The following is a 25690-nucleotide window of genomic DNA, read 5'->3' as shown; positions in this document are numbered from 1 at the left end:
AATTTACCGATTCTGTAAAAAAGTGCCCCTACATACCGAAAACCCATTTACCGGTCGGTAAATGGCTCCTACATCTGGCCCTTAGTCATTTGAGTTCCAATGAAGAAAACAACACAGAAGCCCAAAAAAATAACTCTCCCAACTCCATAAACATATCCCCTCCTCCTTTTCCCCCCTCTCTCTGAACAATATTAACTGAAAAATGATGAGCCGCAAAACAAACGAAATCTTAAGCACAAACAAAAAGGTCCAAAACAACTCTTCCCCTGAGTTCTTTGGGAATCGTTTGGTTTAGCCCGTGTCTTGTTGGGCGTCCAGGCAGAATTTTATCAGGCAGCCTCCCATCCCCCTCCCTCAAACGGTCACTCACCACATTGGCCGCAACTCTCCTGAGTAGCGGCATAGCTACTTCAGCTCTCCTGAAGGGTCCACAACTCTTCCGACCAGCTCTCCGCGGCATCGACTTCGGAGTCTTCTTCTGCCCGAAACCGGTGTTGGGCTTCTGGCTCTCCCCCGTCTCCCGTTGTCTCGCTCCTGCCGTGGCTTTGCTGCTCGACCTTCACCTCCTCTTCCTGTTTCTGTTGGGGCAGACGCTCTTCTTCCGGTAACTGCTGCCAATTGTCACAAAGGCCCTCCTCCTCAAGGCTGCCCAGGGTGGTTAATTGGTTCTTCGGAGGGGCAGTCTCGCTCTCAACCTGCACAGGCCTCCCTCCTTCTCATGACAACGCTTTGCTGTAATGTTATGGATATCGGCACAAGTTAGGTGTCAATAGCCAAGGTGTGCGTCTCCCTCACATCCATGTAACACACCTTGTACATTTATTTACACACTTACATAATGTATTATCAATGTCTAATGTGTATATTATGTAAAGCGCTCTGACACCCTGCATTGGGATGAGTAGCGCTATAAAAGAAAAGAAAATAGTACTATTCAAATTGTTATTTTTGTAAATATTTGGACAGACCAACACATCTGACGTTCTTGCAGTTTATGCACTTACTTACATAAAGGGACTGAAAAAAGTAAAAAGTATGCCTCTCTTAAGTACCTGTGAAGAGATATCAGGCTGTGTTCTTTTGTATCCCCTCCATTGTATTTGCATTTAAGTGAGGTTCCAGGCCACATCCAGTCAGGATACTTGATCAGAAGGAGCCGCCTGATGGCCCATTAACTTGGTCTTAATCTTTGACACAGCTCTAGGTGACAATAAAAAAAGGCCCCCTTGCTGCCTGCACATTGTTACTGAGAACGCAATGCAGGAATTGCCCTGCATGTGTGGCCCAGCTCTTCTTGCAGGAGCCAAGACTGCTGAAGCAATCTGCTGCCCAGCCGCCAAACCTAGACTACAAAATTCTGGCCAAGATGATAGCGTTACGGCTGGCTCTATTGCTGGACTCTACCCTGCACAAACGGGATTTGTCCCGCATAGATCGACTGCCCTTAACCTCAGAACGTTGGTCGCAGAACTCCATAGGGTCTTACCTGAACTACCAGCAGCAGCGATCCTCTTGGATACCGAAAAGGCTTTTGATTCCCTTGAGTGGCCCTTTTTCCTGGAGGTGATGAAGAGGATGGGCATGCCGAGGGGTTTCATCAACCTCACGGTGCTGCTCTACTCCTCCCCCACGGCCCACCTGCGTCTAAATGGCACTATTCCTGTTCTTTCAGTTTCTCTCAGGGCACCAGGCAAGGGTGCCGTCTTTCCCCATTTTTTTTATCTTGGCTATGGATCCCCTGGTCCAACAGATCCAGGAACGACATCTACACAGAGGCCTACAATTCCAACCTGGTCCCTTGCTCATCTCCCTATATGCAGATGATATTATCCTATACCTGAAAACTCCTGGTGATAATCTAGAACCTCTGATATGGGAGATTATTCGGTTCGGTGGTTTCTCTGGCCTGGGAATCGACTGTGGTAAGTCAGAAATTTTCACTCTAACCTCGAGTACCACGAGATGGGAATGTGAATTCCCTCTAAAGTGATGCGGGGATTCCACAAAGTACTTGGGGATCCATATCCATAAAGAAACGGAGTAGATTCTACAACTAGTCAAGTCAAGTCAAAGTTTTATTTGCATAATTAGTTAAAATTGTTACAAAATTCGCGTAATAAAATAACGATACAAAGTTTATTAAAATTTAGTAAAATTATTGTCTCTCGGCCTTTGTTTTGTTTAGGGACGGGACCTGTGTGGTCCTAGGGTTAGGCTGGCCCTGTTTGCCCACCAAATGGATGGTCCTCCTGTTCTATTGGTTCTAAAAGTTTTCTTGCTTCTGCCAAGAATTTAACTCCACGGCATGCTAGAATTTTATTGGCACCACCGAGCCAGCTTGTGACTGCGTGTCTACAGGATCGAATGTTTAGAGCATTGAAGATGGGTTTCAATAAGAGTCGTCTCTGACTTATCAGGGCCGGACATAGGCAGAAAAGGTGGACAAGTGTTTCGGTTTTGTACCCGCAAAGGCGACTTTGATTCGTCTGGTGTGGTGATTTCCAGGACGGTAGTAAATCCTTTGTGACATGCATCCCCATCCGATAGGCTGTAAAAGACTTTTTTAGATGTCCACTGAAGTGGGATGTTAGATATGCGGGTATTTTTGGGGTTGTGAAGCAGTTCAGGATGGTCCAGGCATGCCGCCGTTTTGCCAGTAACTCTTTGTCGTCAAAAAAAGGATTTCCATTTTGCTGCCGCGTTGGCTGATTTTTTTAAACTTACTTTTTCTGTCCCTGATTTCCAAACGACTTCTAGCTCTAACTTTTCCACGCAGAATGTCAGATACTTTCCCCAATTGTTTGTGGTTTCAGTTTCCCCCCGTTTTTTAATTTCCTCCCAGCTTAGCCAGTCCAGGGAGTCTGGATCTGCGGATCTAAGTTTGTGGCAGAAGTTCACGAAGCCGCTCATGCTCCAGAATTTCTGATTTTGCAGTCCAAATTCAAGCCTGACTTGTGCGGCTGAAGCAGATTTAGGAAGATTGAAGGCCGCTTTATAAATTTTGATTTGTAATTCATTTAAAAGGTCCACCTCCTTGCCACACCACGCGACTAAACCATAGGATAGGGTGGGCATAATCTGTGCTGCCATTGTTTTTAATAAATGATTGTAGTTGGGGCAATTTCTTCAACTAAACTACGGCCCTCTATGCTCAAACTTGAAGAACAGGTGGACAGGTGGACGTGAGTGGGTTAATCCGGTTCTTCAAATGGCGCCCGAATAGGGACTCCACGAGCACGAAGGTCAGGCCCAGTGGATGTGAGGGGGTGCACGGAGAGACTCTGACGGAGGTACCCTACCCGAGGGATTTTTGCAACCCACCCGGTCAGGGCCACTTGACCGCGTTCTCGCTGGAGTCCCCTAGCAAATAATTTCTGGAGCAGGACATAGCCCTACGTCTGTAGAAGAGAACTACCCCTGTAAGGTAAGGGTGGACTGATCACCCACCAAGTCTGTATGATTCTGTTATTGACTTTCGCAAAAGCCAAGCTATTATTGACTTTTGCCAAAGCCAAGCAAGCGAGGTGAATTTTAAAAACCCGCTGGTGTCTGTTCTGTATGATTCTGCTGTTATTGACTTTTGAAAAAGCCAAGCAGGCGAGGTGAGTTTTAAAAAATCCCGCTGGTGTCTGTTATCTGTTTTTTTAAGCATGCCAGTCAGTAGTAAGTTCAAGATGTTATGTTGTTGTATGTGTACACAGGACTCCCAGCTGGAGGCGGCTTGCCCGTTTCCTCCAGAAGGGACCCCTGGCCATACGATGTATGTTAAACATGGCACTTCTGCCATAATGTTTTCCTCATTCTGGATAAAATATACAAAACTAATTGATGCGGAATTACAGTGGCCACTTTATGGCTCCTTTAATTCCCAAGTTCTCACCAACTTAGAGGAACAATTAATGAAAAGAAAAACGCGCCTGTCTATGTTTGAATCTGTCCGATTGTGGAGGAAAGAGATAGAGCAGAGAGCTAGAAGGCAGAAGGCTCAAGAAATAAAACAGGAACGTATGTCAATGGCTGACCACGCCAGAGAAAATTTACAAAATCAAATGACAAAGTCCGTAGAAATAGCCGATAGGGAGCGTGGGGCCCGGGTACGAAAATGTTATCCAGCTCGTGAGGAGAAAGGAAAGGGCCATATGGAAGGGGAAGAAGAAGGTGATTCTTTGCTTGATACCATACTATAAAACCCTCCTGAATATGCCCCAATGTACTCTGCCCTGACACCTCACACCCCGCAAGTCCCCCGCCACAGCCCACTCCTGCCCCCACTGCCTCTCTTACTGTTCTCCCTGTCACACCAACCCTCCCGATTTTTCCTATGACACAGACCACGCCCGCTACCCCTGTCCTCGCTACGGGAATGACAACAAGTCTCCATCCGCTCGACCCCTGCGGCTTTACCCCTACACGCCCTTTTCCTGCTTCCCCGTGGTCTACAGTTAAGGAGGATTTATATGAATTGTTGAATTCCCCCCCAACTGGCCTCCTTGCGCTCTGCAGTCAGCTTTTCATCCCTTCGAGAAAATGACCTACAGAGGCAACATTGTGAATGTTGGATAAATAACGGGAATATTTATGCCTTTAATTAAATATGGTCCACCTTTTCCCAGTGGACGATTATGGAACAGACCACCTGGGCTGAATATATGTGTACCTTGTTCATGCAAAGATTTGAGAATGCGCTTATGCAGATACCCACCGGATTAATGGACCTTAGGTCGCAAATAAAAAGAGGCGATGTTCAGGGAGAAGGGATGTTTGGCGCTATGTCTGCTTTAATGGCTTACCGTGATATGGCCGCTTTTCCCAACACCCCTCTAGAAACAGCTATGCCAATGAGAGACACAGCCCCTGCCTTTGTTAACGCAATTACAGATGCCCAAAATAATGGTCTACGGGCTGTTGAGGCACACTGGCGCCGGCTTTGGGTTCACGTTTCTTAGAAAAGGTCAGAAGTCATGCAGTTAAAAGGACAATTACCATATCCCCGAAAGAATCCGGCTGCCTTTTACAGAGAATTAGGTCAGATTATATCTGCAGGTACTCTCGTTCTTGAGGATATAGATTTACTTTTTGGTACAGTTGTCCCCACTGAGATTTGGGACAAAATTCGACATACTGACCATGAAGCAGCGTTGGGAGGTAAATGGGCTGACCTGGAGGCTGTGGAAGAAGCAAGAGTAGGAGGGACAAAACCAGAAGCTGCCATCCTGACTTTGCCCGGTAAAACAATGACATTTATGAAAACACTTTTGCCGGAAACTGTCATTAACTGGGATAAAATAAATGCCTGTAGGCAGCGAAAAGATGAGAATGTGGCTGACTTCTTTACCCGTTTTGAGTCAGAATACAAGGGACATAGTGGTTTGGATCCCCGCATCCCAGGTTCTGGCCCAGTGTTTGTCGATAAGTTTGTCAGCAACTTGCTTCCTGATATTTCTGCCAGGCTTAAGAAAGTTGAAAGTACGTGGTCTGCCCAAACTATGACTGGTATCTTGGCTATGGCACAACATCATGAGAATAGGGAGAATGAGGATAGAGACAAAGAAAATAAGAAGGTTAGGGATCTTAAGACTAAGGCACTTCTGCAGCAGGCTTACCCTCCCCGAGGTCCCGATGCCCGCGGGAATTTCAGACCTCAACCCCAACCCCCTCCGAGGGCTCGCCAGTTTACCCCCTCCAGCCCTCAACGTACGGGAGCCCTCCAAACAGATCAGTGTGCTTATTGTAAGGGGTACGACCATTGGATAGATGAGTGTCCTGTGTTAGCTGAAAACATTCGAACAGGGAAGACTCGGCCTCGCGCTTCCAGGGAGGGGAGGCCGACTAGGGACCATGGCCCGCCCCATCCACAGGATAAAAAACGTAGGCCCAGGGATGACGCTCCCATCCGGCAGCGCCCGGCCAATAGGTTTGATGGGTACGAAGCAACACGCACCTATTACAATGATGATTATGATGAAGTTGATGAGACAGGGTCCTACCAAGCATAGGACAGCCAGGAAAGGGGTATTACCAGAGTGCAAATTCCAGTGGATCAACGAGGTATGTTCAGATGTCAGTTGTGGGGAACAATCAGAATTTTCTTTTGGATACTGGGGCCACCAGGTCTTCTATTGCACGTCTGTCAGTCCCGGAGGCACCCCTTTCTGGCAATATGAATGTCTCCGCGGGTTTTGCAGGAACACCTGTGACCAGCCCTGTCTCTGAACCCCTCCCTCTCGATATTGGCCCTGCACATGTTGACGCTCCCTTGGTCCTTACTCCCTCTGGGCATCATCAGACACTGATGTAGGGTGTCTCAACATATCCCCTCATGTGGTACGCATCCAGCCAGGTGCACTTCTCCCCCGCCTCCGGCAGTATCGACTGCCCGCGGAAGGAGAAATGGCCCTTTTAACAATAATATCTGAATTAATGGACAAGGGCGAAGTGGAGGAGACAGGTGGCAATATCTGTAACAGTCCCATTATTCCCGTTCTTAAAAAGACCAATGGAGATGCTCTCTCCCCTAAAATATACAGATTTGTAATTGACCTTAGAGCCCTTAACAAAATAACAATCTCCCAATATCCTGTTGTCCCCGACATTACAGCCCTCTTAACGACGGTCCCTTCTGATGCAACGCACTTCTCTGTCATAGACCTGAAGAATGCTTTTTTCAGCATTCCTATACATCCTGACAGCAGACATTTGTTTGGTTTCTCCCTTGGTGGGCGGAGCTTTAGATTCTGCCGCTCCCCTCAAGGTTTCACCGAGAGCCCCAGTACCTATAGTCAAGCCCTAAAAAGTCAACTAGATTCCTTGGAACTCCCTGATAATTCCACACCATTGCAATATGTAGATGACCTCCTCATTGCTGCAGATTCTGCCCCAGCATGTAAAGAAGCTACTCTCTGTTTGTTACGCCACCTTGCCCTCCACAATCACAAAGTCTTTTTGAAAAAGCTTCAGTTTTGTCAAGAGAAGGTGACCTATTTAGGTCATGTCCTCTCGAAGGAGGGAAGGCAGCTCACTGCTGATCGTGTAGCCAATATCAAGGCTATGACGGCCCCACGAACACAGAAGCAGGTGCGAGCCTTCATAGGCCGAACATCATACTGTAGACAGTGGATTTCCAATTTTTCGGCCATGGTCAAACCTCTCCTTGCCCTCACCACCAAAGACATATCAGACAGTTCCTTTCCATGGACTAGAGAGCATGCACAGGCCTTCCAAGATTTAAAAAAGGCTCTGTGTACTGCTCCAGTCCTCTGTACTCCTGATTATAACAAACAATTTTTTCTTTTTGTACATGAGACAGATGGCTGTGCATGCGCTGTCTTGACCCAGATGTTCGGAGGTCACCATCGGCCATGTGCCTATTTTTCAGCCACCTTAGATCCTGTTGCAAGGGCTCTCCCAGGATGCCTACGGACGACCGCTGCAGCCTCTCTCATGGTCCGTCAGAGTACGGGGATCGTCATGAACTCCCCCCTGACTCTGATGGTCCCCCATTCTATAGATATCCTCCTTAATAACACCAAGACACAGTACCTCACTAGCGCACGACTCACAGGATATGAGCTGACACTCTTTGCCAGCCACATTAACATCAAAAGATGCAACGTACTAAACCACGCCACATTACTCCCACTGGATACTAAGGATGCCCGCTTAGACCCACATGATTGCATATTAAGGACAGAGGAAGAGACAAAGGGATGGGTTGACTTACAGGACACCCGATAGCAGAACCAGAAGGTACACTGTATGTAGACGGATCATGTCTCAGAGGGCCAGATGGTAACACCTCAGCTGCCTACACTCTCACAACATTAGGGCGAGTAGTAGAAACAGCTCAGATTCCGCAGTGCTCTGCTCAAGCAGCAGAATTAGTGGCCCTCACTAGAGCTTGTGAGTTAAGCAAAGGGATGACGGTGAATATTTATACTGACAGCCAATATTCCAATCGGGGTGGCCCACAACTTCGGGAGGTTGTGGAAAGAAAGGAATTTCCTTACTTCCCATGGGACCACAATTCAACATGGCCCCCTAGTTCACTGACTGTTAGACTCCCTGACACTCCCCAGAAAGGTGGCCATTATAAATTGTAAGGCCCATAAGAAAGTGACAGATGATGTTGGGAAAGGCAATGCCCTGGCTGACCAGACGGCCAGACAAACAGCTCCTAGAAAAAGAGAAGGAATGTATGTAGGAGGTCCCGCTAAGTGGGTGGCAGATGAGGGCATGGTTGAAAACACAGTACAGAGTGTGATTGATATTCAGTCCCACACTACTCCTGAGGAACTAAGGGTGTGGAAGGAGCAATTGGCAAAGGAGGGAATTGATGGTTGTTGGGTCCATACGACTATGGAAAGACAAAGGATGTTACCTGACAGTCACGTGCCACCAGTAGTTACGATTACTATTAAACGAAACAAAAGCCAATGCTGGAATACCTATTCATCAAACAATATCCTTCAGAAAAAGCTGCTTTGGATTCAAGCAAAAACAACCTGTTTTGATTTAACACCATACGAATTTATTCTATTTTAGTAAAGTTCTTTTTTTCTTTTTTAAGCACACTATTTATCGTGCATGGAAAATACAAAATACAAAGTACAACAAATTTTATATACAATATATACATACACATGAATGAACAATTTCATACACACTTGGCCATACATTCACACACAAACCATTCAAAACAGCTGGAAATAAGAAAACAATGCGTCCACGCATCGGTAAATAATTCGATGGAAAATACTTCTTTTCGTGATTTTAGAGTCTATTATAGTCGTAGTTTTCACAAAATCACTCATGAAACCACATAAATGAAAAGACTGTTCCAAGATAATAACGGTAACCAGATGCGGGACAAAAAACTGGTCGACGCGTTTCAAACCCCTTCACTTTGGTGGGGTTCTCCTCAGGACCGGATTGGTTCTGAAACAATAGAAATAGCTAGCTTAGGAAAGTTTATTCAAAACATGAAAAAAAGGGGGCAACCCCCTATGTCCTGCTGCGGCTCCCTACCTTAATCCGATAGTCAATAGTCACAATCAGTGGCGGGCGGGTGAATTCCCAAAGTAGAATTTGTATTTCCCAATAGTGGTGATCACAGAGACTATGCGGGGAAAACAACACAAAGAACGACACTCAGTGTTGTGTCAAATCATCTCAATTCATTCATACTGATCATGTACAGCAAAGGGGAGGGGGGAACTTCCTACTCACCCGCGGGCGAACAGCTTCTAACTGACTGCTCTGTCCTTCTTTACTCGTGAGCGGCCGCTCCTTTGCTGGAAATAGAAGGAAATGATTGTTAGCAGTCTTGCGTCTCAGACGCGATGGCGGTTGTTCTCAGTCTGGCGAGACAACGTACCGATGTGGGAACAAGGCGTCCGTCCTTCTCCTTAGGTGAAACTCATGATTCACGCGAATGGAGCCCTCGGTTGGAAGTGTTGTAATAGGACTTCCTGGTTCAAGACAGAAACCGGGATTTCAGGGACTTGTAGTTCTGAGACAAAGTCACAGAGTAATTGAAAAAGGCTGGACTGGACTTTTCGGTCTATATAACCAGCACAGCTTAGGCGTTAGGCTTATAAATTTCAGATATTTCATTCAATCCCCGTGTGGCGGTATTGAACTTCATTATAAGCATTGCTTCGCGTTGTGACAGTTTGGCATCGGAGTCACCGCCCCTGGGGTCTTTTTCAATTTTGGACAATACTGTCCAGCGCAATTCAGTATTTTCATGCTTACACTTAGCCCAGTGGTTGACTAATGGGGCATTCTCCACTCCTCTGCGGATACGCGATTTGTGTTGCGTTATCCTGTTTCTGATTTCTTGTGTGGTTTTCCCAATGTAGACTAGAGGGCATGGGCAAATGATGGCATATACGACGTTTTTAGATTTGCAATTCGTAAAGGTATCGTGCCTCCAATGAATATTTTCAAATGTAAAAACTGAATCCTCGATGGTTTCATTACAACAAGTGCATGTGCCGCACTTGTGGTGTCCTTTAGGCGGAGGTAATCCGAAAAGGCTCTGTAATGTTGGTGCCTTGGCAATTGGTAATGCCGCCCTTACAACATAATTGGCCACGCTTTTGTCCTTTTTATAAGCAAAAAGTGGTGGTGCTGAGAAATCCTCATGCAGATTTTTTAGTAAATGCCAATTGGACATAATGAGCTTCCTGTGTAAGTTTGCAGCTGGACAGAAGGTGGTGACACACACCATCCTTCTTACATCCGGTTTGATTTTTTTCTCCAGTAAAGTCTCTCGTGGAGTCCACCAGGCTCGTTTGAGAGAATTTTTTAATAGTTTTTTAGGGTAGCCTCTCTGAATGAGTCGGTTTTTCAGATGTTCAGCATGTATGAAATATTCTTCTTTACTGGAACAGTTTCGGTGAATTCTCAAAAATTGCCCATATGGCAAATTTTGTTTCAAACTGCGAGGGTGATTGCTGGTAAAATGCAAAGCTTTATTCCTGTCAGAGGTTTTCCTGAATAATGTTGTACTTAAGCCTCCCTCAAAAGGTTCCACTTTAACATCCAAGTAGTTGATGGATTCATTGGATGCTGTGACAGAGAACTGGATGTCAATCGTTCTCGAATTCAGCCAACAGACGAATTGGCCCAGGTCTTCATGTCCTCCTGTCCAAACCAGGAATATGTCGTCAATGTACCGCATGTAATGGGAAATGCTACTGCCAAAAGGGTTAGCTTGGTATATGAATTTTTCCTCAAATAGCCCCATGAACATTATGGCTAGCTCTGGGGCAAAGGGGCAACCCATCGCCACCCCTTTTATTTGATAAAAAAATTCTGCATCAAACGTAAAAAAGTGTTTTTTGCAGTGCAAACCGTGCAAGGTCAAGGATGAACTTAGTAGGAACTCTTACTGGTCTCTCTCTCTTGTCCAAGAACACAGTCAAGGTTTCCAGTGCTTGTTCTTGAGGGATTTGGGTGTATAGAGACACCACATCCAGTGTCACTAGGAGCTGTCTGTTATGATCGAATTTGATGGTGGAGATTCGATTTAGGAAGGCAGTGGTATCTTGGAGATGAGCAGGGATGGTCTGAATAAAGGGTTTCAAAAAATAATCAATATATTTAGCAATGGGTTCAAACAGAGACTCACACCCTGAAATTATGGGTCGCCCTGGTGGATTCCTTTCGTCCTTGTGCAATTTGGGGAGCACATAGAATACAGGCGTCCTGGGATTTTTATTTTGTAGGAAAACTAACTCCTTTGGTCCTATAATCCCTTCGTCAAAGCCTCTTTGGATAATGTCGAATAATTGGTTCCTTATTTCAGATGTAGGATCTTTCCCGATGCGTCTATAGCAATTCTGATCGTTAAGCTGGCGGTGTACTTGTTTGTATTTATTGATGTCCCAAATTACCACTGCTCCGCCTTTATCGGCCTGTTTGACTACAATGGTATTATCATTCTTCACCGCTACTAATGCATCCTTTTCAGCTTTAGAAAGATTGAACTTCACAAATGTCTTCTTTTTTTCTATTGAAGAAATCCCAGATAAAACAGTACTTTCAAACGTTATAACTTCCTTTGGGACTTTGGGTCCTTTTGGACAGAACGTCGACTTCCTCTTAAGACCTGTAGTTTCCTCATGAATATTTTCAATAGAGTCTTGAAAAAATGTTTTTAGGCGGATCTTTCGGCAGAATTCCAATGTCTCAAGTTTCATTCTGGTGAAATCTGTAGGTCTTGATGGTACGTAGTTGAGTCCTTTGGTAAGAATGGATGTTTCTGCTACTGAGAGCGTCCTATTTGATAAATTATAAATAGGTGAAATTTCTAATTGTTGTAGGATTTCTGGTGCGTCCTCATTTGCCATGGTTGGGTGTAGCGTACTCGGCCTCTGGATTTCTGTTGGCCCCGTCCTAAAAAAGGCTGTTGGGTTTGAGGTTGTTGTTGGTACTGGTTTGATCGATTTCCTGCCCTATTTGGAAGAGGTCGATTACTGTTGTCTGGTTCACTCCCAGACGATGATGTAGTATCCGAGAAGGTTAGAAATTTTCGGCGTGATCGCCCTTGGTTATCCTGTAAGAAGCGTCATGAATCGGAATGTGTATAGAAATCCTTATTGAGATATGGATAAATTGATTCTAAGGAGAAGTTTTTTTTGTCCAATTCGAATTTGTTGTTTTTTTGAGTCACTGTAAAGTCCTTGAATTCCAAGATTTCTTTATCGATTTTGTCCAGGAGTGTTTTGGAATCTGTAATTAATTGATTGGTCTCAATCTCCCTTTTTAAAGTTTCTATCTCCTCTAGTTCCTTAAGCGATGTCCTATGTGCAGTCTCGATGGTAAGGACCATGAGATCCCTGCTGCACTTTGTTTCGATCCCACTGAAACCTTTTTTATACACTGGATCGTCCGTGAACACGACTGGTATATTGCGGATCACAAGTCCCGCTGGGATGGTGCCTGACCGGAGGTGCTGAAGTAAGAAATGACCATGCAGGTCTGTCCGGATTTGTTTTTTACGTAAACAAGTTAGTTTGTCAGACTCGTTCTGGGTGTTGGCTGTAAGGCTGAGGGCCGCAGAGGCGAACACTGGAGGGTCCCTAATCAAATTTTGTATATGCTCTTCACTAAAAGCTAGTGTGTCTCTTTCAGCCATGTCATACAAGTGAAACAATTAGACAAAACACACATAGACCATGTGAGTGGGATGAGTGAAAAAGAAAAGTGAAGAATTATACGTGGGGAAGAGTGGTCCCCTGCTATGTCGCCATGCACAATTGCCCCTGAACTGGGCAAACCACACTTTTCAACAATAAACAACTGCTACCCTGTGGTAGAAATTCCTACCTATCAGGACCTCGCGAGCAACTGCCCGCTCAACGAATTTATTCTATTTTAGTAAAGTTACTAAAATAGAATAAATTCGTATGGTGTTAAATCAAAACAGGTTGTTTTTGCTTGAATCTAAAGCAGCTTTTTCTGAAGGATATTGTTTGATGAATAGGTATTCCAGCATTGGCTTTTGTTTCGTTTAATAGTATTGGTTGGACTCAGCCTTGCTGAGTTAGGAGTCAAGACCCTTTTTGATTCTTAAACCTTTGAGCGGGCAGTTGCTCGCGAGGTCCTGATAGGTAGGAATTTCTACCACAGGGTAGCAGTTGTTTATTGTTGAAAAGTGTGGTTTGCCCAGTTCAGGGGCAATTGTGCATGGCGACATAGCAGGGGACCACTCTTCCCCACGTATAATTCTTCACTTTTCTTTTTCACTCATCCCACTCACATGGTCTATGTGTGTTTTGTCTAATTGTTTCACTTGTATGACATGGCTGAAAGAGACACACTAGCTTTTAGTGAAGAGCATATACAAAATTTGATTAGGGACCCTCCAGTGTTCGCCTCTGCGGCCCTCAGCCTTACAGCCAACACCCAGAACGAGTCTGACAAACTAACTCGTTTACGTAAAAAACAAATCCGGACAGACCTGCATGGTCATTTCTTACTTCAGCACCTCCGGTCAGGCACCATCCCAGCGGGACTTGTGATCCGCAATATACCAGTCGTGTTCACGGACGATCCAGTGTATAAAAAAGGTTTCAGTGGGATCGAAACAAAGTGCAGCAGGGAGCTCATGGTCCTTACCATCGAGACTGCACATAGGACATCGCTTAAGGAACTAGAGGAGATAGAAACTTTAAAAAGGGAGATTGAGACCAATCAATTAATTACAGATTCCAAAACACTCCTGGACAAAATCGATAAAGAAATCTTGGAATTCAAGGACTTTACAGTGACTCAAAAAAACAACAAATTCGAATTGGACAAAAAAAACTTCTCCTTAGAATCAATTTATCCATATCTCAATAAGGATTTCTATACACATTCCGATTCACGACGCTTCTTACAGGATAACCAAGGGCGATCACGCCGAAAATTTCTAACCTTCTCGGATACTACATCATCGTCTGGGAGTGAACCAGACAACAGTAATCGACCTCTTCCAAATAGGGCAGGAAATCGATCAAACCAGTACCAACAACAACCTCAAACCCAACAGCCTTTTTTAGGACGGGGCCAACAGAAATCCAGAGGCCGAGTACGCTACACCCAACCATGGCAAATGAGGACGCGCCAGAAATCCTACAACAATTAGAAATTTCACCTATTTATAATTTATCAAATAGGACGCTCTCAGTAGCAGAAACATCCATTCTTACCAAAGGACTCAACTACGTACCATCAAGACCTACAGATTTCACCAGAATGAAACTTGAGACATTGGAATTCTGCCGAAAGATCCGCCTAAAAACATTTTTTCAAGACTCTATTGAAAATATTCATGAGGAAACTACAGGTCTTAAGAGGAAGTCGACGTTCTGTCCAAAAGGACCCAAAGTCCCAAAGGAAGTTATAACGTTTGAAAGTACTGTTTTATCTGGGATTTCTTCAATAGAAAAAAAGAAGACATTTGTGAAGTTCAATCTTTCTAAAGCTGAAAAGGATGCATTAGTAGCGGTGAAGAATGATAATACCATTGTAGTCAAACAGGCCGATAAAGGCGGAGCAGTGGTAATTTGGGACATCAATAAATACAAACAAGAAGTACACCGCCAGCTTAACGATCAGAATTGCTATAGACGCATCGGGAAAGATCCTACATCTGAAATAAGGAACCAATTATTCGACATTATCCAAAGAGGCTTTGACGAAGGGATTATAGGACCAAAGGAGTTAGTTTTCCTACAAAATAAAAATCCCAGGACGCCTGTATTCTATGTGCTCCCCAAATTGCACAAGGACGAAAGGAATCCACCAGGGCGACCCATAATTTCAGGGTGTGAGTCTCTGTTTGAACCCATTGCTAAATATATTGATTATTTTTTGAAACCCTTTATTCAGACCATCCCTGCTCATCTCCAAGATACCACTGCCTTCCTAAATCGAATCTCCACCATCAAATTCGATCATAACAGACAGCTCCTAGTGACACTGGATGTGGTGTCTCTATACACCCAAATCCCTCAAGAACAAGCACTGGAAACCTTGACTGTGTTCTTGGACAAGAGAGAGAGACCAGTAAGAGTTCCTACTAAGTTCATCCTTGACCTTGCACGGTTTGCACTGCAAAAAAACTTTTTTACGTTTGATGCAGAATTTTTTTATCAAATAAAAGGGGTGGCGATGGGTTGCCCCTTTGCCCCAGAGCTAGCCATAATGTTCATGGGGCTATTTGAGGAAAAATTCATATACCAAGCTAACCCTTTTGGCAGTAGCATTTCCCATTACATGCGGTACATTGACGACATATTCCTGGTTTGGACAGGAGGACATGAAGACCTGGGCCAATTCGTCTGTTGGCTGAATTCGAGAACGATTGACATCCAGTTCTCTGTCACAGCATCCAATGAATCCATCAACTACTTGGATGTTAAAGTGGAACCTTTTGAGGGAGGCTTAAGTACAACATTATTCAGGAAACCCTCTGACAGGAATAAAGCTTTGCATTTTACCAGCAATCACCCTCGCAGTTTGAAACAAAATTTGCCATATGGGCAATTTTTGAGAATTCACCGAAACTGTTCCAGTAAAGAAGAATATTTTATACATGCTGAACATCTGAAAAACCGACTCATTCAGAGAGGCTACCCTAAAAAACTATTGAAAAATTCTCTCAAACGATCCTGGTGGACTCCACGAGAGACTTTACTGGAGAAAAAAATCAAACCGGATGTAAGAAGGATGGTGTGTGTCACCACCTTCTGTCCAGCTGCAAACTTACACAGGAAGCTCATTATGTCCAATTGGCATTTACTAAAAAATCTGCATGAGGATTTCTCAGCACCACCACTTTTTGCTTATAAAAAGGACAAAAGCGTGGCCAATTATGTTGTAAGGGCGGCATTACCAATTGCCAAGGCACCAACATTACAGAGCCTTTTCGGATTACCTCCGCCTAAAGGACACCACAAGTGCGGCACATGCACTTGTTGTAATGAAACCATCGAGGATTCAGTTTTTACATTTGAAAATATTCATTGGAGGCACGATACCTTTACGAATTGCAAATCTAAAAACGTCGTATATGCCATCATTTGCCCATGCCCTCTAGTCTACATTGGGAAAACCACACAAGAAATCAGAAACAGGATAACGCAACACAAATCGCGTATCCGCAGAGGAGTGGAGAATGCCCCATTAGTCAACCACTGGGCTAAGTGTAAGCATGAAAATACTGAATTGCGCTGGACAGTATTGTCCAAAATTGAAAAAGACCCCAGGGGCGGTGACTCCGATGCCAAACTGTCACAACGCGAAGCAATGCTTATAATGAAGTTCAATACCGCCACACGGGGATTGAATGAAATATCTGAAATTTATAAGCCTAACGCCTAAGCTGTGCTGGTTATATAGACCGAAAAGTCCAGTCCAGCCTTTTTCAATTACTCTGTGACTTTGTCTCAGAACTACAAGTCCCAGAAATCCCGGTTTCTGTCTTGAACCAGGAAATCCTATTACAACACTTCCAACCGAGGGCTCCATTCGCGTGAATCATGAGTTTCACCTAAGGAGAAGGACGGACGCCTTGTTCCCACATCGGTACGTTGTCTCGCCAGACTGAGAACAACCGCCATCGCGTCTGAGACGCAAGACTGCTAACAATCATTTCCTTCTATTTCCAGCAAAGGAGCGGCCGCTCACGAGTAAAGAAGGACAGAGCAGTCAGTTAGAAGCTGTTCGCCCGCGGGTGAGTAGGAAGTTCCCCCCTCCCCTTTGCTGTACATGATCAGTATGAATGAATTGAGATGATTTGACACAACACTGAATGTCGTTCTTTGTGTTGTTTTCCCCGCATAGTCTCTGTGATCACCACTATTGGGAAATACAAATTCTACTTTGGGAATTCACCCGCCCGCCACTGATTGTGACTATTGACTATCGGATTAAGGTAGGGAGCCGCAGCAGGACATAGGGGGTTGCCCCCTTTTTTTCACGTTTTGAATAAACTTTCCTAAGCTAGCTATTTCTATTGTTTCAGAACCAATCCGGTCCTGAGGAGAACCCCACCAAAGTGAAGGGGTTTGAAACGCGTCGACCAGTTTTTTGTCCCGCATCTGGTTACCATTATTATCTTGGAACAGTCTTTTCATTTATGTGGTTTCATGAGTGATTTTGTGAAAACTACGACTATAATAGACTCTAAAATCACGAAAAAAAGTATTTTCCATCGAATTATTTACCGATGCGTGGACGCATTGTTTTCTTATTTCCAGCTGTTTTGAATGGTTTGTGTGTGAATGTATGGCCAAGTGTGTATGAAATTGTTCATTCATGTGTATGTATATATTGTATATAAAATTTGTTGTACTTTGTATTTTGTATTTTCCATGCACGATAAATAGTGTGCTTAAAAAAGAAAAAAAGAACTTTACTAAAATAGAATAAATTCGTATGGTGTTAAATCAAAACAGGTTGTTTTTGCTTGAATCCAAAGCAGCTTTTTCTGAAGGATATTGTTTGATGAATAGGTATTCCAGCATTGGCTTTTGTTTCGTTTAATAGTATTGGTTGGACTCAGCCTTGCTGAGTTAGGAGTCAAGACCCTTTTTGATTCTTAAACCAGTAGTTACGATGGCCCATGGTCCTGTTCACATCAGTTCGAAAGGGATATGTAAACTGTTGGAACCTACATGGTACAACTCTAAGATCCCAGCATATGCTGACAAACTGGTTAAAACATGCATGATTTGCCTAATGTATAACCCAGGAAAAGACACAGTTACTCCTAAGGGAGGATTCTCTCCTCCTACCTTCCCTTTTGAAGTCCTCCAAATGGATTACATCCAGATAGACCGATGTAACAATTTGAAATATGTCCTAGTGGTGGTCTGTACCTTCAGCCGATGGGTGGAGGCCTACCCCGTCAAAGACTGCACCGCTATCACTACCTCCAAAGTACTTTTAAAAGAGTACCTCCCACGATTCGGTTTGCCCCGCTTCGTCTGGAGTGACAATGGGACACACTTTATGGCCCAAATTATGGAATATGTCTGTACAGCATTGGGTATAAAACAAAAATTTCATGCAGCTAACCACCCCCAGTCAGCAGCTCTAGTAGAGGTGTACAATGGCATCCTAAAAACTAAAATGGCCAAAATAGTAGCCGAGACAGGTGTCACTTGGGTTGATGCTCTGCCCTTAGCCCTACTGTCTACAAGAACAACGGCCCACACCAGAACCGGCCTGTCCCCACATGAAATTGTGTTCGGGAGGCCTGCCAATGTATGGGGTGTCCCGCGTCCTAAGAAACTGTCTGACATTGAATACCCTGTATTAACTGATTACATGTACAGTTTAACTAACACCTTTCGTACTCTTCATCACCAGGTGCATGAGGCCATACCTGACAAAAGCGAGGGCCCAGGACACGTTATCCAACCAGGCGATTGGGTCTCGGTGAAAAATTTTCAACGCACTAAGAGCCTCGAGCCCCGCTGGACACAACCCAGTCAGGTGTTACTGGCAACCCGCATCGCTGTGAATGTAGAAGATCTGAAGAATTGGGTGCATTCGTCTCATTGCCGGCATGTGCCTCTGCCCCTCCCCTATGATCAGTGGGTGAGGGAAGGACTAGGAGACTCAGAAACAGAAACAGTCCCGAAGTTTGTCCCCTTCAGCGATGCCAGACTGCATTCTACATCTACGGAAGCAGAGTGACAGCATACTGAAAGGAGGGATAGAACCCTCCCTTAACTCTGCTCAACACCAAGAACAATTGTTTCCCGACTATACTGTCCCTACTTCCGACCGATACAACTTGCGCCCCCGAGGGAAGTCTTGCCCTTGACTTCGCCAAGTACCTATAGGCTGTAAGGCTGTGATCTTCCCCGGCTGAGAGAAGTGCTGGTGTGTCAAACTGAGGTAATCCATAAGGGCCCTTGGCACCTGCACCCAGTGAAGCAACCACCAATCACAGACAACCAATAGAGGTCCCTGGCTTAGCACAATGGCCGTCGTCCAAAACACCCGAATCCAGAAACAAGATGTCAGCCTCCGACATAGTAAATGATTCATGGTCACCGTGGTGACGCTGTTTGTCTCCCTCATCCTGTCTATCCTTGTTTGGCTGTTACTAATCTACCATCCTGTTACCTCACCAACTCCTACCCCAACTCCTGCAGAACACCAGTATTACACGTTACCAGCCCACGAATTACCCGCCGTGCAGAATTCTTCAACAACACCTTCATCCAAATGTTGCATCATCACCAGCTGATCATGAACACTTCCAACTGCTGGGTGTGTGGACTGATGCCGCATTCCATGATACACCCTGCCCCATTCTTTCCCTACCCCTTTTCCATCTCTGGGTCTTGTCTTGCATGGTGGATGTTGATGCAGGAGGCTGGTACTGCCAATTCTGCCCTTGGAACATTTCGGGATGACTTCTGGCGGAACAGATCCGGCCATGCCAATGCTCCTTTTTGCCCGACCACCTCGTCCACAACGCTACTATCACCAGATGAACTTGTGAGATGGTAGTATTCAACTCAACTAATCGACGAACATTTTCCAGATTCCGTATAAGAAAGATACTGCCTGATGAATGAGACACTGTGAATGTCATAAATGTGCAAGGCCGTATCTGCATTCATGGCCTAGGGACTAAGAAAGTTGGTACCAGTACGTGTGATATCACAAAAACTTTAAACTCTACATCTCCTCCGAAGCTGGTGGCATCCCCCAACACCTATTTCATTTGTGACATTGCCGCCTCCACTTGGCTCCCCCGTAACTAGTCTGGTACCTGCTATCTGGCCTTCCTCCTTCCACCAACATATTCTACCCATGGAGGTTACCACCTGTCAATGAAGGACGCTCTGCGCCGCTCACATAGGGGCATCATATCAGCCAAGGATACAACAGGCCAGGAAACCGGGGACTTCTTTAAAGGTTTCCTTCCCTTCTGGGGCCCCATGGGCAACAGTCGGACTGTACGAAGACTGACCAGGGTCCTTGAAGCCACCATCACAGTAACAGCTGGTGCCCTCTCCAACATCACAGCAGAGCTACAAGCGGACCGCCTCATAACGCTTCAGAACAGGATGGTCCTAGACGTCATCCTTGCCGATCATGGTGGTGTGTGCAAATTGATCGGCTCCAGCTGCTGCGTGTACATACCAGACAACGTACCTACAGTATATGATGCCATCCAACGTCTGCATCACCTTTCTGCCGAAATTCATCTGGATGAAGGCAACTGGTCCCTCACAGGCTGGATCTGGAGCCTCCTTTCCCAGTGGGGGTGGAAAATCCTCATCTTCCTTGCCTTGGGAGTAACTGTCCTGGTTAAGCATGGGCGGATTTTGCGGATTGGCAATCCGCGAACTTGCGTATTTACGGATTCGCAATCCGCGAAGATCCGCGAACTCTAGCGGATTTGCGGATTTTTCCGTTTTTTGTGTTGGCGCGTGTTCGCGCCGATTTTGGGACAAGTTCGCAATTGCGAACTTACTTTTCGGCTTGCAACGGCCGCGACTATGTTGTTTCTACGTCTGGTTTATCATCACAGGTTCACAGCACCCTCTGTTTCACCACTGCCACCCTCTGGGACACCCATGCCACCCTCTAGTACATCCTCACATGCACCTATTAGGTTTATTTATTACTGTAGATTATGGTGGTTGAAAAAAGCTAGCACACCTGCCCTTCTTCAACTGCCATCAATTAATTTGTGTTTCATTAATGTGTCAGTAATTTTGAAAGTTCCAGTCTGGCTGGCACCTGCTTCCTTCCTTATCTGTAATTTGCTTTTTGTTGCAGTGAAATTTTTTTTTTACAGGACCTTTATGGTGCTATTCTATGAGCCTGCTGTTTGGGTCATAGCAGGGTCATAGAATTGTTGCAAACTCTGGAGGGGCCCATCAGGAAGCACTACCTTGAATGTTACTAATGTTAAGTTTGAACTTTTGCACCTGCTCATTGCTTTCATTTTAGCTAAAATCGTTTTTTTTGCAATTTCGCGCGTTATTTGGGGCGCGAATCCGTGCGAGATCGATTTCGGAAGCCGCGAATACGTGCGAATACAAAATTGTTTTTGTTGCGACGTGTATGTTCGCGTGATCTTGCGCGTGTTCGCGAGGCGCTTCTAGCTATTCGTTTGCCAAGTTACCCTATCGGTCGTACACGGGCGCGGCCATCTTGTTGGCGTGACGTAATTCCGTTTCCGCCCGCTATGTGTAATCTCGCAAAGTGTGCTGCTCGCGAGTACAATTTCGCGCGTACTCGCAAGGAAAATCTCGCGCGAACTTACCCACGCGGTCGTGAACTGGCGCGGCCATCTTGTTTCTCATTCATTGCTATGGTTCTGGGCATGCTTTCTGTATCCTCTCTCAATCTCTGCCATCCTTTGCTTGTTTGAAGTTTTTTTGATCTAATTTTACTTATTATCTAACCCTCTATTTTTCTAGCTCTATATTTTTGTGTTTTCTGCAGCTTTTATTTACTTTTAAACTACTTTTTTAAACTCTTTTCTTTTCTTCTTCACTATTCTATTTCTTCTTTATCATTTAAGTTTATTTCTGCCCAGACCATGGTAAAGGGAGCCGGGAAGCACCCTGAGAAGGGGAAGGGTCCCGCACCCCGTGCCCGGCTCCCGTGCGGGCGTTTAAGGGGGGAGCAAGTGGTCCCGAGGGAGATCTTCAGCGCGGAGGAAGTGGCGGCACTGATCTTCCATGTCCAGCGCCGCCTCCCCAAGACGATCCTGGGAGGCGGCAAGATCGCGACCGGCTATGGCATCCGGGAGCGCCGCCAGCGGTGGGAGAAGGTGTGCCGGGCCATGTACAAGATCTCTGGGGTCCGGCGCACATATAACCAGGCCACCCACCGCTGGACCGATGTCATGGACCGGGAGCGGGACTTGCTGGACGCGCTCGGCGTAGAGGTCCCCGGGCTTGGTGAGTAGTAGTAGTAGTACATTTACTACTCTGTTTTATCCTGCTCTGTTATTTGCAAATCTTTGTTCTTTACCAAGAGCAATAATGCTGCCGATTACATTGAGGTAAATTATATTTCAAAATCTTCTATGCATTTCATTTTCAGGTGCACTGCTCTCCTTCTCAGTAGCCTTGCTTGCTACTATGCTTCTTTGTTTTGTATGTTGTGTTCAGAAGCATTTCATTGGCCTGAGAAATTATGTATGAGTGTACTGTAAAGAAAAGAACTGCGTAATGCTAGACAGTAAGGGTCATATTTTCAATTACCGGCGCATCCCTGCAAAGTAGCAGGGATGCGGCAGTAATTGTGTGCCATGCCATGCCACCACCACCCATTGGCCCAAAACGTCACAGAAGCCTTACGCATCTGTGCCGTAAAGGCAGCGCATTGCTGGAGTTGCGTGCCAACGATGGCGCAGCTCCAGCAATGCTCTGGGGTACCCTATCTCCCCAATGCTGCATCAAGCCGTACGTCGGCTTCAAGCGCGCAGGGTTTGAGTCATGCATCATTGTCCTAAAAATGACTGATTGACATCTTGTAGATTTCCCTCAGCCACTTTTAGGATTCGTTCCTGCGCAGGTACGCCCTCCCTTGCGCCGGAACGCCCCCTGATGGCGCAGGGCTTTACAACGTGATGCATCGCCCATATGCCCATATGTGTTTTTTTTTTTAATATATACGCCGCACCAACACCATGGCGAGTCTTTTGTTCTGCCGCTGCGTCAGAAAAGGCACGCAACAATGGAGGAAAATCAGCCGCAACTTCCGCAAGGGACTTATAAATCAGCCCCAACAGACTGAAGTCCAGTGTCCTTCCTTTAGACAGTCACATGGCTATCAGAAGAAATAGTGGCGGTGGTGGCGGGTGGATTGATAGTTTGAGTATTCACTGATCTGCAAGCAGGATGGACTTTGTCTGTCACGTGTTGCGCACTACTGCCTGCAGTGCCAGGCCTAGGCAAACCTCTTTAGTAGTCTGTTTATTGAGTTACATAGGAACTTTCTAAGTCAACGTTCCGCAAATCAGGCAATACGAATAACGTAGTATACCACATGAGATAGATCCCGTGGAATAGTTGTCTATCTATTTGCTATTTTTCCAAAATATGTTGTTATTGTTCTTTTGAAATGTTTGATTTGGTTGAAAAATCTCATCCATGTTTTATGGTTTTTATTTCTTTCATGTTGTACATCAGCTCCCCCCAAGGGCAAGAGGACACAGGAGGAGGGTGCTGAGGATGCAGGCCAGGATCGGGCAGGCGAGGGCTCCTTTGCTGGCCCCAGTAAGTTTACATTTTACTAAACAGTACCTATTTTTTCCTAGCGTTCCTCATTCGATTTTTTCTAAATCGTCTTTGATCTTCTTGTAGACTGGATATAAATTCTTATCCTGCCTCGAATATGACTCCCTGTGGTATTACTAGACTATTCTTATTAGTCTGTCTGTGTAGCTAACTAAGATTGGACATTTGGCAATTCCATTGGACTCCCATTATATTCAGCAATACCTCTATGCACTGTCTCCTTACTGACTAGATAGTGTGGCAGAGTCATTCAGCTCCCGAAGTCACCGATTATAGATCCCCAATGATCTCTAGATTATCGTACGCAGGACAAGAGAGTAGTACGGAGTCACAGCACAGTCAAGAAGTGTCAGAGGCACTCATGCTTGCAAAAATTCCAAAACCTTTAGCTCATTCACTCTAGTCTAGAGGAACAAAAACCACAGAGTCTATTTAAGTGTAAAAGCTTTATTAAAAGTAAACACATTTATTAAAATCTACTTTGTCATAAAACTATTTAACTGTAAACGGAAAAGTGGTTAGTGCTGACGATTAATTGGACACATTTCTTGTGGTCGAGCCGAACTCTCACCTACTTTGAACTTGATCCTGGTCGTGTTCTTAGGACTCAGGAGTCAAGCTTCTGTCTGTTAGGAGAAAAAGTGGTGCGTGTTAAAAATCAAAAGCAAGCATTCATCAGTTGTGCATAAAAGTGCAGCAAGACAACAGCCTTCCCTGGAAAATGGGACATTTTTACTATGGAGTAGACAGTCACAAATTATTACATTGTATTCTGTTTTTTTAACATTTCTCCTAGACCAAATATTATATAGTAGTGAGTGGTGTATTCTAACTTTCTTAAATGTACTTTGTAGGTGTAACATCTGGTGACGGGGCCAGCACGGAGGTGGCTGTGTTGGACTTGGACTCGGAGGCCTCTGGAGAGGATGCGGCGTTAGAAGAGCTGGTGGCCGTTCCTGTGGGGGATCAAACGGTGGTGGCGGAAACAGGTAAGCTATATATTCCTTACTTATTGAGATTGAAGACTGCATAGTGTGCTTTCTGCACGGGTGTATTACAATTACAAATCAACCAGGTAGTAGCCTCCTCGAAATGTACTTCGACTTAGCTGTGAAGTTTTTGGTGAGAAGAATCCCAATAAGTTCTTAGACGAACGTGATGGATGGGATGAACGAAAAGCGAAAGAAGGGTGTAAGTAAGTGGGACGCGAACTTGTATGATGGCTGGCAAAGAAGAACGATATGTGTTTGCTTGGACCCAGAGGTGGCTGGGAAGGAAAGAATATGGTATGGTGCATGGCTGGGTCAATGATGAAGCAAGGATGGGTGGAAGGACAGCAGCCTGGGTGGGTGAAACAGAAACTGTATGTGTGCGTATACTTTGAATGAATGGATGCCTGGAGCATGGTATTCTCTGACTCTTACATAGCAAATGTGTATCTAGAGAGAGTAGATGGTCGCCAGGTGAAGTAAGTGTTACCTTGAAGAGCATGTACCACCGCACCCGCACGTCCGTCCCAGTGCAGGGAAGGCAAGGAAAAGAAATTGTAAATGTGTCCAATACTACCATGAATAGTAGCAGTACTTTGTATTGCGTTTGCATTCACAGCATATATCTGGTTATTACGGTGGACACTCCGTACCTCTCTTAATAACTTTAGTTTACTTGTAGTACGTCATTCATGTGTGGGTGTATCACTGTGTTCACTCAATATTAAGCAAAGCACCTAAAGTCATCTCATCTGTCATTAAATACGTCCCATGTGAAGTGATAGATAATCAAATTAGTTAGCTTCTTCAGTTTCCTTTTCTAGTACTCATTTGCACTGTAGGGTGAAAGGTAAATTAATTAAGCAGTAGCCCTTGTAACAGAGTATTCTCAGTGCCACCCGTAATAGAAAAGTAATAGCTTCACCACCTGCATGTACTGGACCGGTACAGTAACGCAAGTCTGTCTCCATCATCATGGTGTGCAACTTTTTTTCTCGGGTGCAACTTCACTGTGCTGTGTCCATGTCATTCTGCCGGCTTGCATAAGATAACGTACCCATTTCCCTAAACAAGAGAGAAGAAGAAGAATAAGACTGGTGTACTGTCATAGTCGACTGTAATGGAAGTCCATAGTGGTCGTAGAATTAGTTCATTAAACTACCACTACTGTTAGAGCAAGGATGCAGAAGTGGGAGGTTACATAGATACTGTCCTCAATAGTTATGTACTGTGCTTTCAATTTGCTACTTGTACTCTGTGACCCAACTTTCGGCTCAATCACTTTGTGTTATTAATAAGGAGCATTGGTTACAGACTATGTCTTTCTTTCTTCATATAGTTGCTCCTTCCAAATCAACAACAAGGAGGGAGCAGGCTAGATTGGCCCGGCAACGGAGGCTGGAGGCCACAGTCGCCGAG

General features: G+C 45.0%; 1 long non-coding RNA gene across 1 annotated transcript in view; it reads left to right on the top strand.

The window, feature by feature from the left end:
- Positions 1-25690, top strand: part of LOC144766844 (uncharacterized) — a 286937-nt gene that overhangs the window by 55077 nt on the left and 206170 nt on the right. The window lies entirely within an intron of this gene.

The sequence above is a fragment of the Lissotriton helveticus genome, chromosome 7, assembly GCF_964261635.1.
Source record: "Lissotriton helveticus chromosome 7, aLisHel1.1, whole genome shotgun sequence".
Classification (NCBI taxonomy): Eukaryota; Metazoa; Chordata; class Amphibia; order Caudata; family Salamandridae; genus Lissotriton; species Lissotriton helveticus.
The sequence above is the reverse complement of the archived record's forward strand: the minus strand, read 5'-3'. Positions and strand labels throughout refer to the sequence as shown.